General features: G+C 37.8%; 1 protein-coding gene across 1 annotated transcript in view; it reads left to right on the top strand.

Moving 5' to 3' along the window:
* The window catches only part of LOC127635438 (zinc finger SWIM domain-containing protein 6-like), an 85,532-nt gene that overhangs the window by 29,215 nt on the left and 41,118 nt on the right, over nt 1–15,199 (top strand).

Here is a 15,199-nt window from a genome sequence, read left to right as displayed (position 1 = left end):
CGGGGCCAGGCACGGTTCGGGGTTGGGCCACATAGAGGAGTGTCTTTGGTGTGTGGGTGTGTGGGTGTGTGTGTGGGTGAGAGCAGATGACTGACTGCCAGTGCAACACATCCCTTGTGGCTGCAGTGCATCTGATTGAAGAGCAAAAGGGGTGGGGCTGTCCAGGATGTGGGCATGGGTTATCGGCTCCGCCCCCAGCTTTACTCTCTGGCTGCATTTACAATTTGAAGTACGGAGGCATCTAGCCGCGCCTAATCCAGCTTTTTCATGACAGCCTGTATACTTATATACCTGGTGATTTATTTTCAGCTTTTCCAACTTATGATTGCATTTCCACATGAAATGATAGGGGTGTAACGTTCGCTCATCGCAGGGTTTTCGTTCGGTTCACGATACTAAACACACAGATCAGTTCAGAACGATTCTTTAAACTAAGCACAATTCAATAAAAGTTCAAATACATTTTTGTTATTACTAAATAATATTGTCTCTAATTACATCTAAATGTTCTTTTTAGAAATGCATATTCAATGGAAGTGAATAAATCAAATCAGACATTTGACATTAGGACCATATTCCCCATAGCATTATTATACATCATATTCAGCATTCTATATATATATATATATATATATATATATATATATATATGTATAGCTGTGAGGCAACTGCCTTCAGGTTTGGCAAGGTGTCAGTCTCTCTTCCTCTGCACTCTTTACATGTCTTCTATTCACATGTGCACATTATTAGTCAGGTTTTCCTGTCAGTTAGTCTGGGTGTAAAATCCAGTCATACTAACTGAGCAAGTGTCTCTAAAGGGAAGTGAAAACTCGAGCTTGCTCAAGTGTGCATACGCCTCTGTAAACTAAAATTAGTTTTGAAACTAGTAAACTTGTTGCCTTTTAATATTTTGTAATGTCTTATTAATATCCATCCCTTTAACAGAACCTCTTTGTACTTATGTAAATATTACTAACAACGCTTTTGTTGCCACGTTTTATAAAACTGACTCTGTTCTGATTGGATGAGCCACGTTTGAAGTCATAAAATATAGATGAACGCACCAACGTGACCAAACAATCCATATTAATCTGGCACGTTGCTGTAAATTGCCTATAGTTAGGTTATTGAGCTATATTACTTGGTGTAATATTTATTTTTGTGAATTTTTCATTGTGGTCTTTGTAATTATATTTCTGTTGCTTCCTTTTTAAACAAGCAATAAGTTGAGCTTATAATTGTATAAAAGCACTTGCATGAATTCTTCTGTTTAAACTCATGTATTATTTGAGCTGTAAAGTGGTTTAAATCGTCATTCTTATAAGGCTCTGGAAGCTTTATTACTATATTAATGACTAACAAACTGTTTTAAATTGTAGGCCTTCAATGAATTTAGTGCAAAAACAGTTTAAAATGGGTCTTAGATTTATTTTATTTTTTTATTTATTTATATTTTCAGAAATACTCTTAAAGAAGCTCTCTTCCCCAAAGTAAAGCAATTACTGAATCTTATATGTGGCTACTTCCTATTTTTTAAATGCTGTTTCGCCCTTACCCCTGGGGCCCTGATGAGTAGGGAGGGGACCCCACCCCTCCCCAGATCCCACACCTCCACTAATAGCAGGGCTGGACTGGTAATCTGGCCTTCCTGGCAATTTCCTGGTGGGCCGACGCACTTTGTGGCCGATCAGGGGTGGACTGGCCATAGGGTGAACGGAGCGGGCCGGTGGGTTGGCCGCGAAATGTGCCGAATGGGTCGCGATAAGATAAAATGACCCGCGGCTATATCAATATGTAATTAGATGTTGTACATGTTTGTGTTGTTTTGCCCACTGAAGTGTTTTCTTCACTGTATAAACTGTGCATAAACGGCTGAAATTTCACTTACTGCCCTCTGGAGTAAACAGGTGGTACTACAAGCTTGCATTTCTCAGGAATCTTCCTTATTATGGTCCGGGGACAGTGCGATTAATTGCGTAAATTTAACACTGAATTAACGCATTAAATCGACAACCCTGGTTGTAACTTACATTAAGTTCATTAGTTCACGTTAACTACAGTAATGTTGTTAAATAATACTGTGTGGTGCATAAACGCATAACTGCAGCATATAACTTGCTAAAGTGTGGCAAAGACCACTTTTTAAAAAATATAATTGGAACAGAATCTTTTAGCTTATTTCCAACTAGCTGCCTTTTTTGTTCAGTGATTGACAGCTAATGATAATTGTTAGCATGAGGGGTCCTTAAAACCTCAAATCTGACCCTGCTGAAAACACTGCAGCTAAATGCAAAGTTTGTCCCCAAATAGCAATTTTCCACTTCCCTAACAGGACGGATTGAATGTCACCACTGAACACTCCCCGCAATGGGACCAGCACTAGTGATAAAAGGCAGGAACGATATATTTAGGAGCTTTTACCATCAATGTTCGGGCTCAAATCTCGGTTGAGCTTATCTGGCTTCTCTCTAGATTCTTTACAGCAAGGATTTTCACTTGAAGAGGACATTGAAGGCTTTTAATATTCAGTGATTCAGCATATATGAGTTTTATTTTGTGTGCTTTTGAGTTTGTATTTTTGTCTTAGTTTTTTTGGGTTTTTGTTTAGTTTTTGTTTGGTATTTGGTTCCTGTTTCTTCATTGTGTGTGTGTGTGTGTGTGTTGGTTTTATATACAGTATGTGGTGTTTTTGTTTGTCTCTCTCTCTCTCTCTCTCTCTCTCTCTCTCTCTCTCTCTCTCTCTCTGGAATATGGTTGCTGTGTTAGGTCTGCTGTTTCGAGGAGAGTCATTCAGGTGCAGTCTAGTATTGTGTTGACCATCTTAAGAAATCAGGGGGGGGGTGTTGTAAAATTATGTGTGGATGTTTTAACAGCTTCAGAGCTCGGCAGGTAGTCGGCACACCACAGTGTTCAGATCCCAAGCTGTAGGGAAGTGGTTCAGTCGTAGCCTTCGGTCCCTTTCTCTCCCCATGTTATTCCAAAAACATGGTTTTCCATTTCATCCTGTAATTTGAATCAAGTGCAATCCATCCACATTAAGCAGCACGGTGCGTCTCAGAGACCACCCCAAAGAAACAGGTGCACGTCTATTTATTTATTTTTCCGATTAATGCTTAAAACATGAAAACATAACGTGCTAATGGAGTAGGAAAGGTTACATTGAATTTAAGATGCATTCTCTGCGAATATATGTTAATAGCTTTGGCAATTTTGTTTCTCAAGCCAAAGTTTCTTGTTTTAAAGATTTTAACTGTAAAACGGAGTTAGAAAGGTTTTTGTAGTGTACCACGGAGTGTGCATGTGTAGGAGGGGTTTGGCATGAAGTTCCTCTGAAGTAAAACCGATTTGCTTTTCGCTCCTCCCTCCTCTCTCGTGTGTTTTGGGAAAGTGATATTAGAGCGGTGCGAGACTGGGCCCCCGCAAGAGGAGGTGGAGGCTCGGTTGGTCGGCAGGGTGTGGCACGGTAAAGGCTGATTGTTGTGAAAACACCGCTGGGCTGCAGCTGTGCTTTTCCAGGCCCCTGGTGCAGAGGGGAGAAACCAGTCTGGTCTTCATTCAGACCAGTGGCATGCTGTTTACAGACTGGACCACACACCAAGACAGACGCACTTTTACGCTGTCGCATTGACATGCACGTATGCACTTTAAACTATCCGCCAATCAGCAGGGAAGTAAAAATGCATATTCTGCTGATGCGACTAGCTTTTCTTTCTACAAGAAACATCTAGTATAAAACTAGTATGGTGGTGTTCTGACATGGGTGCATGAATGATTTGTTGGCTAAAAGATTGGGCTTCTGTGTAACGTTGCTTTTTGGGTCCCACCCAAACTAGGGTTGCTGAATAAGGATCCTCTACTGTAATTAAATTCTGAGTTTTGTTTATTCTATATCTGATAGCTTTGTGAACATCTGTATGCTTATTAACCTCAAATGTTAAAATAAGAACTTTCTGGAAAATAGACCAAAAATATGGATGACTCATCTTGAACTCACAGGATTATACGAACGTTTGCCCAATAAAATACTCTTCGGAATGAGAATATCCCCTCCCCTAAATTATAAAAACCACCGACTGGCAAACAATAGTAGCAAATAATGTTTTTGTTGGACTAGCATGTAAGCTAAAGGCTGTTGGCTATTTAAAAAAAACATAAAAGCTCACGCCATTGGATATGTCCCACCTCAATTTCTTATTCCGATTGGAAATGCGTCAACACAGGAAAGAAAATGACACTCAGACTATTTCATGGGGTCTTTAAATCAGAATAACTTTTGACTAAATATTTCATTGTAACTGATGAAGCAGCTATGAATGTTACATTTGTAATTTTTCTATGTAGTGTTTATTTTTAGGTTTTATTATGGTTAACCCTTATGAATCGGTTGAATTTTTATAGAGACAATGGCAATTTATTCTGAACTTTTATCAAACTGTTTCATGTGGTTTTTAAATTGGAATAACGTTTGATTAACGATTAATGGTAATAAATTGTCATTTTAATTGATTTTAATATTTTCTGAAAGGTTTTTGTTCTATGCTCATATTTGTGTTTTTCTCATGGTAAAAGCTTACAAATCCATTGAATCAATTGGGGACAACAAAAAAATGTGTTAACAATCAAGCCTGTTTTCATTTAAGTTTTATCCCAAGATAACTCCAACCCTGCTGAAGACGTCTCTTATACTCCCTTCACCGGGAATTTCCAAATGTAATTTGGCTTATATGGAGAATTGAATTTGCTGAAGTATTCGCTAATGTTCTAAAGAACACACATTTAGCTGTGGATTTGCAAACTTGCACTGCGACCACTGGCCGGCCACAACTGGAGTAATACAAGGCTGCAATTACAGTCATTTTTTTTTTTAGCATGTATCTCATGAGATCAATTATTTCAATTAATGAGCTGGAAAACGGCTCCTTTTAGCTCCCTCATATTTTTGTGGAAGTGTGTCGAGTATATTTGGCCACTGTTATGTGAGTTTGCATTGATATTTTCAACATCTCATTTTTGGGGCTGAAGTGGTGAGCAGAGAGGAACATGGTAGTAATCACTGTCGACCGTTTTAGCAGACGGTAACTGCTGTGTTAAAAATGCGTTTGATGTGTTCCCTTGTGTTTGGGTGGTCTGTAGAAGAAAACAAACTGGTTTATGTAGAACTGGCGAGGGTTTCAGCACGGTTAACTTGGTTTCTGGGACAACAGCGCAGTGTTGGGCGCAGGCTAAAATTGGCCACGTTCGAGACACACTGGCCTCTTTGGGAACTCTCTGGTGACCAACCTTAAGGGCGTGAAGGGGGCGAAATGTCAGCATTTAATAACTTGCACATGAATTCCTGAAAAACGCCCATTTCTTTTTCTTCTAACCACTGGGGTTCAGAGGGGTTTTTTTTTTTTTTTTCCTGCAAATTTGAAAGTTTTTTGATTTACTGTAAGAACTTAATTTCTTAATAAGAAATATTTTTTTGTTTCGGACTGAATTGCTAAAAAATTATTTAGATACATTTGTGAACCGGTTCTTCTGATTGATTAATGAATCAACTCGCATCCTTAAAACATGTTTTTCCTTGTTAAATTTTTGTTTTTCGTTTAAGGCTAAATGGACCCTTGTGATTTTGTTAAGTTTGCTCTGAAATGATGATTGCTTCCATCGAAAATGGGGCGTTTCAAACAATAGAAAACCTCAAAAATACTGGAACCGAATTATGTTTCTGGCGTCCGTTTATGATGACTGTTCTGGAATGCTGATGCGGATGGAACATAGTTATAAAATATTTTCGTATTTTCTGCCGGCTGTACAGGTGAATCCACTTTCAAGCTGTATTCTAAAATTCATTGTTTCTTGCGATTTAAAAAAAAAAATACTGTTATCACTTTTTAAAAGTATTATTTAAAGTACTGTTCTGTTAAAATTGGAATGTAACTTATAATTTGACAACATGCTTCTGAGGATGGTGAATGGAATAAATACGAAGTTTTTGATTGTCTGGACTGCAAAAAAATCCCATGAAATCAGCTCTGGCTGCTCGATTTGGATTTTAAATGGTCTTTTGCGTCACTCTTAATGTGATCCACAACAATGACGTCAAAAATCGGTGACTGCAGCATGGAACATCACAATATTTACATTTACATTTATGCATTTGGTAGATGCTTTTATCCAAAGAGACTTCCAGTGCATTTTTATTACAAGGACAATCCCCCCCGGAGCAACCTGGAGTTAAGTGCCTTGCTCAATGTCACAATGGTGGTGGCTGTGGGGATCGAACCAGCAACCTTATGATTACTAGTTACGTGCTTAAGTCCACTACGCCACCACCACTCCTATTTACCAGTCTCCTCAGTCATTTTGAACTTAATTGGAGAGCGAGATGATGCACCTCCATTTTTCCCGCATCTGTTTTGAAAGCATCGTCACATGGGTAGGCCTACGTCGTTACCAAAGCAACCCATGCAAATAGGTTGGTTACGTCTGAACGTGCAAATCTGATTTGATCCGTTGCAACTGGTTAAGTGGAATGTGGAATAGATTAAATACAATTTCTCCATATTTAAAAGGGACGTGTTATAATTAAAGGTCCTTACAAACCAAGTGACGTCCAGGCTGTGTAAACTGTAGAGGCACTCTCACCCAAATGCTACCTGTAAATAAAGCTTAGTTAACCATTGCATTTCATTAATGGTGTCGTGTAGTTTTTAGATGTTTAAATAATTTCAGATTTGCACGTTGGTCGCTGCAAAAAAAAAACCTAATGTTTATCCATGGAAGTATGCTCAAAACATGTTCATCTAAACCCAACCAAACGCTCCTTGTTTATTAGCTGTACTGCATTTCTTGACGCCCAACTCCTCAGATCTGTCATTCGGATGTGTCAGTCAAAGCTAATTCTACATTTTTGAAATGGAAATGCTTGAAAAGGTCATTTTCAGGTTGGAAATGTTAGACTCATGTCTTTTTGAAGGCTGGCATGGGATGCTTTGCTCCGACGTTCAACTGGAGATGATTTACGGAGGACGTTTTGCAAAGCACTTAGACTTGTCCATCTGTGGTAACGTTGGGCTGTCCGCACACATATCTGGTCTACTTTTCATGGGTGGAAATAAACCCCGGCCCGCCATTAGTCTTAATTTATTTTGTCAGGGTGTGAGAGAGTGACAAGTCCCGCTGTCGGCCTGGAAACGAGGAGTATCAATCTCCTCAAACTCGCTACCGTCAAGTCCAAGGCAAATACAGCAGCTGTGTCTTGATTCCATTGCTCTTGTCTTCCACACCTCGCTAGTTGCATATGGGTGAATCTCACGAAAACATGTCCAGGTTACATTTCATAATCTGAAGAAAAATATAAAGTTGTATTTGCATGTAAATAATTTCACAATGAGAATTTTCTTTGATAATTAAAGGTACAGTATGAAAAATGAGCCCTTCCCGGACTTCCTAGGTAGCATATAAAAGCCTGTAGTCTGATTTTCATGCGAAGGGAGCGGCGGGTCTGTTTTGCCAGGATAATCCAAAGGATGTGACGTTTATGCGCGCTCCCTTGAGCAACACTAGGTAACGTTATCCTAGAGATGGAATCCAGCAAGCGTGCGGCTCCCAGCACAACACCGACTCCTACACAAACTCTGAGTAAGCCAAAAAATATATATTATTATCTACTGAATCCCGTCTGGTCTGGCTAAGTGGGAATGTGATCGTGGTCGAGTGAAAACTAGAGTGAACATCGGCAGGGCATTTGATTCCTGGAGGGACCTTAATTAGGTTTTGGGGATCAAAACCGACCCTGAATTGGCATTCTTTTTACTGGGCAGGTAAGCTTACATAACTGCAAACCATGTGAAATATAGTGCCATAAGGATTGATCTGTGTAATTTTAGCTAACTTGATCTTGCCTGCTAACGCTGACGTAATTTTCAAATAATTTCAACAATCTTCTCTATATAAAAGTCAGGTATACTGGATAAATGTAAGGAAATACGCTGGTTTCTTGATCGTAGTACAACATATGACATGCAAAACATACAATAGTGCAACATAACAGTGCAGTGCTACAGTAAACTGGTATAATTCGGTAGTATGTAGCTGTATGTGTGTATCAATATGCTATGTTGGCTGATAAGTAGTTTTAGTTTAGTCTCAAAGTTTGTAGTAAAACAATCAGAACTGTGTAATTTTTATTATGCTATCTCACTGGTGAATCACGTTCAGCCTCTTTGTATGTTAGGTATTGTTTTGGTCGATGCTCACTCGCTCCCCTCGCGTCCCTATCGAGTGTGTGCACTAGCACGAGCAACAGCTAACTAGTTGCAGTTCACTTAACGGCCACAGGTGTCATTAATAACAAGGTTTCTGAATCTTACACCCTGCGTCTTTTAGCATATTTTTTCCCCAAATTTCCTATTTGGTGAAATGTATAGTGGGATTAATTTTTACGGTGAAATTAGTCATTTCTGGGCTACATCTTTAATTACTATTGATATCTTAAATCCATTTCCAAATATCCGAATTACTGAATCTAACATTTTTACTATTTTACTGTAATTAAAGTTTTTATTTCAGTAGTTAAATATTGCACTAGAAAAAGTTTAATTATTGATTTAAAATGTATATAATTTCTTTACTAGTGAGGAGTCTAGCTGAAATGTGTATTTGGAATATGCATGAAAATAAATAAATTATTGATATCTGTAATTGCATTTTGAACAGGAGAGAATGACTGACCATTGTTAAATTTTACTAGGGTAAATTCAGTTCACAGAAATGACAAAAATTATGGCTTTTACTAGTTGAAATAAATGTGTTTTATTTATATATATTGGGGCTGTCAATCGATTTAAATTTTTAATCGAGTTAATTACATGGTGTCCCGATTAATTAATCGCATATACAAATATTTGCCCCTCATATAACAATAATTCAATATATAAAGAATATATATAATATATATAAAAAATTCAGATAATTAAAATGCTACATTCTTGTAGCAGAAGAGTTAATCATTGATAAGACAATACAAAAAGCGGCTTTAGAAAATAATGTGTTGTTTACTACCATATTATTGATCATAAGTCAATCATTGGCACACAGTTCACAGCAATCCATTACACAAGTGAATTTGTCAATCAGTTGGAGATTTATTATGAGGGCTTGTTTAAGGACCCGTCAATTTACACCTGCGTCAGACCTTTTTTTTTATTATTAATGCTTACTAAACTTTTACATCTAGAGCCAAGAGGTATATTAAAACAAACAACAACAAAAAAGGAAAAGAAATAAATAAACAGTTTAATAAAAATATAAAATTGTTTACATATTTCAATACACTTTACAGCTTTCTTGTTACTCAAATTGGAAATTGTTCTTAGGTATTGCTGAACCTCTGAATTAAAATGTAAAACTAATGGTTTATAGCCACCATACTTACATTTATGAATACTAAACTTTGTCAACAAAAGCAGAACATTAATCAAATAATATTCCTTATGAAGACACATGTCATAGCTAAAAGAAAACCGAATAAAACATTTTCAAAAAAATAGTTGAAAGCTGGGAATAATATGATCTCTAACAGTCTTGCAGAAATCGGACCAAAAACAAGTCGAGTCGGGACAACTCCAAAATAAATGAGAACTTTTTCCACCTGCAGACCACCAAATGTACAGAATATATCGACATCACAATTAAATCTCTCTACAAGAAAATAATTATTGAGGTAGTACTTATAAATAAGTTTGAAGGAAATTTCTTTGATTTTATTCGTGATTAAATACTTATGGGCTAATTTCCAAATTTTTCACCATCTCAATCCAGCCACACCCTGCGTCAGACATGCTTGTGTAGCGCCTCGGGTGTGTTGCGTCATAAACCTAAAATGTTTAGATCACTGTGTCAAGTTTAATATAGTTTAATACTCAATCTTTAAACACATCTTGAGATCCCTTAGTTTGCATTTGCGCTTCTTCAAGGGTTATTTTCTTGCGTTCAAAACACATGTATGTGCTGTGTTGTCTACTGAAGTGTTTTCTTCACTGTATAAACTGTGTGTTGCTCATACAGCTGAAATTTCACTTACTGCCCTCTGGAGTAAACAGGTGGTACTACAAGCTTGCATTTCTCAGGACTCTTCCTTATTATGGTCTGTGGGCTTGCGATTTAAATGTGTTAATTTCTTTAACACGTTATTTTTTTTTTTGTAAAATTAATCGCACTGAATTAACAGATTAAATCGACAGCCCTAATATATATATATATATATATATATATATATATATATATATATATATATATATATATATATATATATATATATATATATATATATATATATATATATATATATATATATATAATTTTTTGTTTTTTTGGAAAATCTTTACTAGTGAAAATGTCATTGCTGATATCAAGATTTAACAACTGTACTAGTGCTACTAGTTTTACTAATTTTACTTTTTACGTTAAATATAACCAAACATGTTCCTGACATATTTTGTGCAGTTCACCCATACATACTCTCTAATTCCAAGCTAGTTTGACCTGGTGAAATTCAAATCCTGACCTTATTTGCGGTAAGACTACCAGTATTTTCAAAACTCTCAAATCAGCCCATTTTGGCATCTTCTAGCTTCAACACGTTAGCATTTCCAGCATGTTGCAATTTGCTGCCCTCCCAAGTTGCGTATTAGTTATAGATTGTCCTGCTGTGCCAGTCAGTGAGTTTCTTTAAGTGCTTTAATGAAACTTACCACAGAGAAAATGTCTTAATTAAAGTCATACTAATTGTCTTGTTACCCTAGCGATTCCATTAACTCTGCCTTTAACATTAGCTGTCTGGCAGTAAATTCCCCTTCAGGAGGGGCTGTGACATAACTCACAGACCTATCAGCATACACATTATTTGTCTGCCAGCCCACGCTTAAAAAAGCGTGATATATGATTCAAGGTGTAATTATTTGTCATAAAACCCCAATAAATGTCATTGTACCACGTGCAGTGTACTTCAAAACCACATTAGCGGTCTCTTTGTTATGTCCAGGCTTGTAGCATAATTCCGGCAGTTTACGATAGAAAACACCTATTTCTAGCTGTTTGGATGAATCTCACACAAATGATCAAGAAAGTGTCCAGGACATATTTTACTCCCAAATCAAAACGAGGGGGGGGGGTTGTACTTTGCATAAAGAAAATTGAGCCTAATTGTGTTGTGGCTTTACTTTCAGGATATAAAAGTGCTTTTTGTTAAGTTTATTCCAGTATAAATAGTCCTAAAGTATTTTTACGAACATTTTTTTTTTCCCAGACATTTGTTTTTGCGCTAAAATTAAGAATTGGTCATTGAAAAAATTGTCTAAATTGATTGCAAATCGGAGTATTAATGGGAAGGGTTCTCCCTTAATTTGACCTGATTACCTGTTCCTGATTGGTACAGCCTTGTTTCTTATGGAAAAGAGAATTTGACTGTCTCATTGATCTGGTTCAGGAGCATCTGCAGAAGGCAATAAGCATCATGTGTTTAGTTCTTTCGCCAGTTAGTTTAGCACAAAACTGTGATGTTTCATCGTGCTGTGAGTGGAGTGGAGGTGAAGCTAATTATTTACCAGTCTGTCAGAGAACAGCTGGAAACCCTTTAACCCGAGCTAACAGATGGCGGAGTTCTGCCGAACTGTCCTGGAGATGCAGCTCCTCATGAGATGCGAAAGCTCGGGAGAATTCGCGTTGTCCCTGTACGACATCCTCTCCTTACGCCGGGAGCTCATTAAAGAGTTCCCCTGTCTCCTACAACGCCTCCATGCCAGGAATGTGTGTGTGTGTGTGTGTGTGTGTGTGTATTGTCAATGTCTGTGGGTGAATCTCACAAAAAATTTATTTACATGTTCTTACACAAGACTAGTAATTGCTAAGAAATTACTTCCCATTTTCTAAGGCCTGGTTGAACGATTCTTAGGAAAACTCAAAAACGCTTTAAGGTCAAATATGACCAGGACATTTCTTGAAAATCACAAATGCAAAAATCTTAATGATCCTTATTTAAATTCATTATTAGACATTAATGCTACTAAATGCATATCTAAATATCTACCTACTGTTGAAGTCAGAAGTTTACATACACCTTAGCAAAATACTATTTTTAGCAAATAGCAAAATAAAAACTCAGTTTTTCCTAATTACTGACATTTAATCTTGGAAAACATTTCCTGTGTTAGGTCAGTTAGGATCACTATTTTAAGAATGTGAAATGTCAGAATAATAGTAGAGATAATGATTTATTTCAGCTTTTATTTCTTTCATCACATTCCCAGTGAGTCACAAGTTTACATACACTTCTGTAGTATTTTATAGCGTTGCCTTTAAATTGTTTAACTGGGTCAAAATAAGTTGCTGTAATTTTGCCAGAACTGGTGTAACTGAGTCAGGTTTGTAGGCCTCCTTGCTCTCACATGCTTTTTCAGTTCTGCCCACAAATTTTCGTATTGAGGTCAGGGCTTTGTGATGGCCACTCCAATACCTTAAATTTGGAGGTATGCTTGGGGTCATTGTGCATTGACCCATTTGCAACTGAACTTTAACTTCCTGGTTGATGTCTTGAGATGTTGCTTCAATATATCCACATACATTTCCTTCCTCATGATGCCACCTATTTTGTGAAGTGCAACAGTCCCTCCTACAGCAAAGCTCCCCTACAACATGATGCTGCCACCCCCATGCTTCATGGTTGGGATGGTGTTCTTCGGCTTTTTCCTCCAAACATAACAATGATCATTATTGCCAAAAAGTAAGACCGTTGTCCCCATTTGCACTTGCAAAATGTAGTCTGGCTTTTTTATGGTGGTTTTGGAGTAGTGGCTTCTTCCTGGCTGAGCAGCCTTTCAGGATAGAACTCGTTTTACTGTGGATATACATACCTGTCTACCTGCTTCCTCCAGCATCTTCACAAGGTTCTTTGCTGTTGTTCTGGGATTGATTTGCACTTTTCGCACCAAACTACGTTCATTTCTAGGAGACAGAATGCGTCTCCCTCTTGAGCGGTATTATGGCTGCATGGTCCTATGGTGTTTATTCTTGCATACTTTTGTTTGTACAGACAAACGTGGTAACTTCAGGTGTTTGGAAATTGTTCCCAAGGATGAACCAGACATGTGGAGGTCCACAATTGTTTTTCTGAGGTCTTGGCTGATTTCTTTTGATTTTCCCATGATGTCAAGCAAAGAGGCACTTGAGTTTGAAGGTAGGCCTTAAAATACTTCCACAGGTACACATCAAATTCAGTACACCTCCTATCAGAGGCTAATTGGCTAAAGGCTTGACATCATTTTCTGGTACATGTCATTAACTTGTACATGTAAACATTTGACCCACTAGAAATGTGATATAATCAATTAAAAGTGAAACAATCGGTCTGTAAACAATTGTTGGAAACATTACTCATGTTATACACAAAGCAGATGTCCTAAACGACTTTCCAAAACTATAGTTTGCTTTGTGAAATCTGTGGAGTGTTTACAAAATGAGTTTTAATGACTTCAACCTAAGTGTATGTAAACTTCAACTGTATACACTCACAACCACTTTATTAGGTACACCTGTGCACCTACTTGTTCATGCGGTTATCTAATCAATTATCTGCCAATCATGTGGCAGCAGTGCAATGCATAAAATCATGCAGATACAAGTCAGTAGCTTCAGGTAATGTTCACATCAACCATCAGAATGGGGCAAACATGTGATCTCTGTGATTTTGGACCGTGGCATGATTGTTGGTGCCAGATGGGCTGGTGTTGAGTATTTTTGTAACTGCTGATCTCCTGGGATTTTCACACTCAACAGCTCTCTAGAATTTACTCCGAATGGTGCCAAAAACAAAAAAACATCCAGTGAGCGGCAGTTCTGCGGATGGAAACACCTTGTTGATGAGGGGGTCAACAGAGAATGGCCAGACTGGTTGGAAATGACAAAGTCTACAGTAACTCAGATAACTGCTCTGTACAATTGTGGTGAGAAGAACATCATCTCAAAATTCCCATGCGCTGTTTTGGCAGCACGAGGGGGACCTACACAATATAATATTATTATTTCAGACCTATCTGACTTTCTTCCATGGCACACAAAAGGCGATATTGAGTCATATGGACAAATTTTATGGAGCTTTTTTGTCCTCTCTTGTGCTTGACAGCCCCTTTTTGCACTTCTTATTGTGTTTCAAGGAAGAAAGGATTTTGAACAATAATACAAGAGTAAATGCTAAAATGTAAGTTGGTCCTTTATGTTCTGATGCATTAATGTCCGGCAAAATACAGCATTTGTGCTAACGGATTTTAGAATAGAAGCCACAATGTTGTCGTTTGGTTCCTGCTTTACTTCTTTCTGTGCTTATATATTGGAAACGGCCCAAACAGTAAGTGAAATTTGGCCATAGAGGGGCACAGTGCAACTCTCCAGGGTGTTGGTTGGCTGGGGCGCTCTCATTAGTTTCTACTTTACTTCCAAGTACAAGCATGATTCTCCACCTCTTTTGGATCGGCATCAAGGGCACTTCGAAAGATATTCAAATGAGCAGCTGGATTATTCAGTGCTGCCTTTGTAGTGGTACGTGCCAGTCACTGAGCAGCTCCACCCACATCGCCCACCCTCTGTCAAATCCCCACACTACACACACTTGCAGACATCTGCTCGCAACACTAAACCTCTACGTTCTCTCTTCCTCTTAGCGCTGTGCCTGTTTCCCTTTTCAAAATGTTTGTGTCAATTTGATTTGCATTTTCTGAAGAAACCAGCCATGGTTGCAAGGCTGCAAAAGAATATTGTTGAAGTTCAGGTGAACACTTGTTTTAAGCTTTGGTTTGGAGTGGGTTAATTACTGCATTAGAGTCTCTTTGTTGTTTTCATGACACTCAGTACGCATTTAGATTTTTGTGAACCTTGCATGAGAATCAACACAATACGACACTGTATTTGAGTGCAAGGACTGTTCGCACACAATGCATCCTTATATTAAAATAAGGATGTATTGCAAAGAATGGAACAAAAATGTGAAATTCTTTTAACAGAAAAAAAAATGGCGCTTCTGCACAAGATGCAGTCAAATACGTCTTTCTAGCGCATGTTTACATAGAAAAGCAACCCCAAAAGGTGCAGAATGACTCAAAGTTCAGTATGTAAATAGATGTAAGAAATCCAGTATGTCCGTAAATATAAAAATGACATCTTT

Source organism: Xyrauchen texanus, chromosome 43, assembly GCF_025860055.1.
Source record: "Xyrauchen texanus isolate HMW12.3.18 chromosome 43, RBS_HiC_50CHRs, whole genome shotgun sequence".
NCBI lineage: Eukaryota > Metazoa > Chordata > Actinopteri > Cypriniformes > Catostomidae > Xyrauchen > Xyrauchen texanus.
Note: the sequence above shows the minus strand (reverse complement) of the source record. Positions and strands in the feature narration are given on the sequence as shown.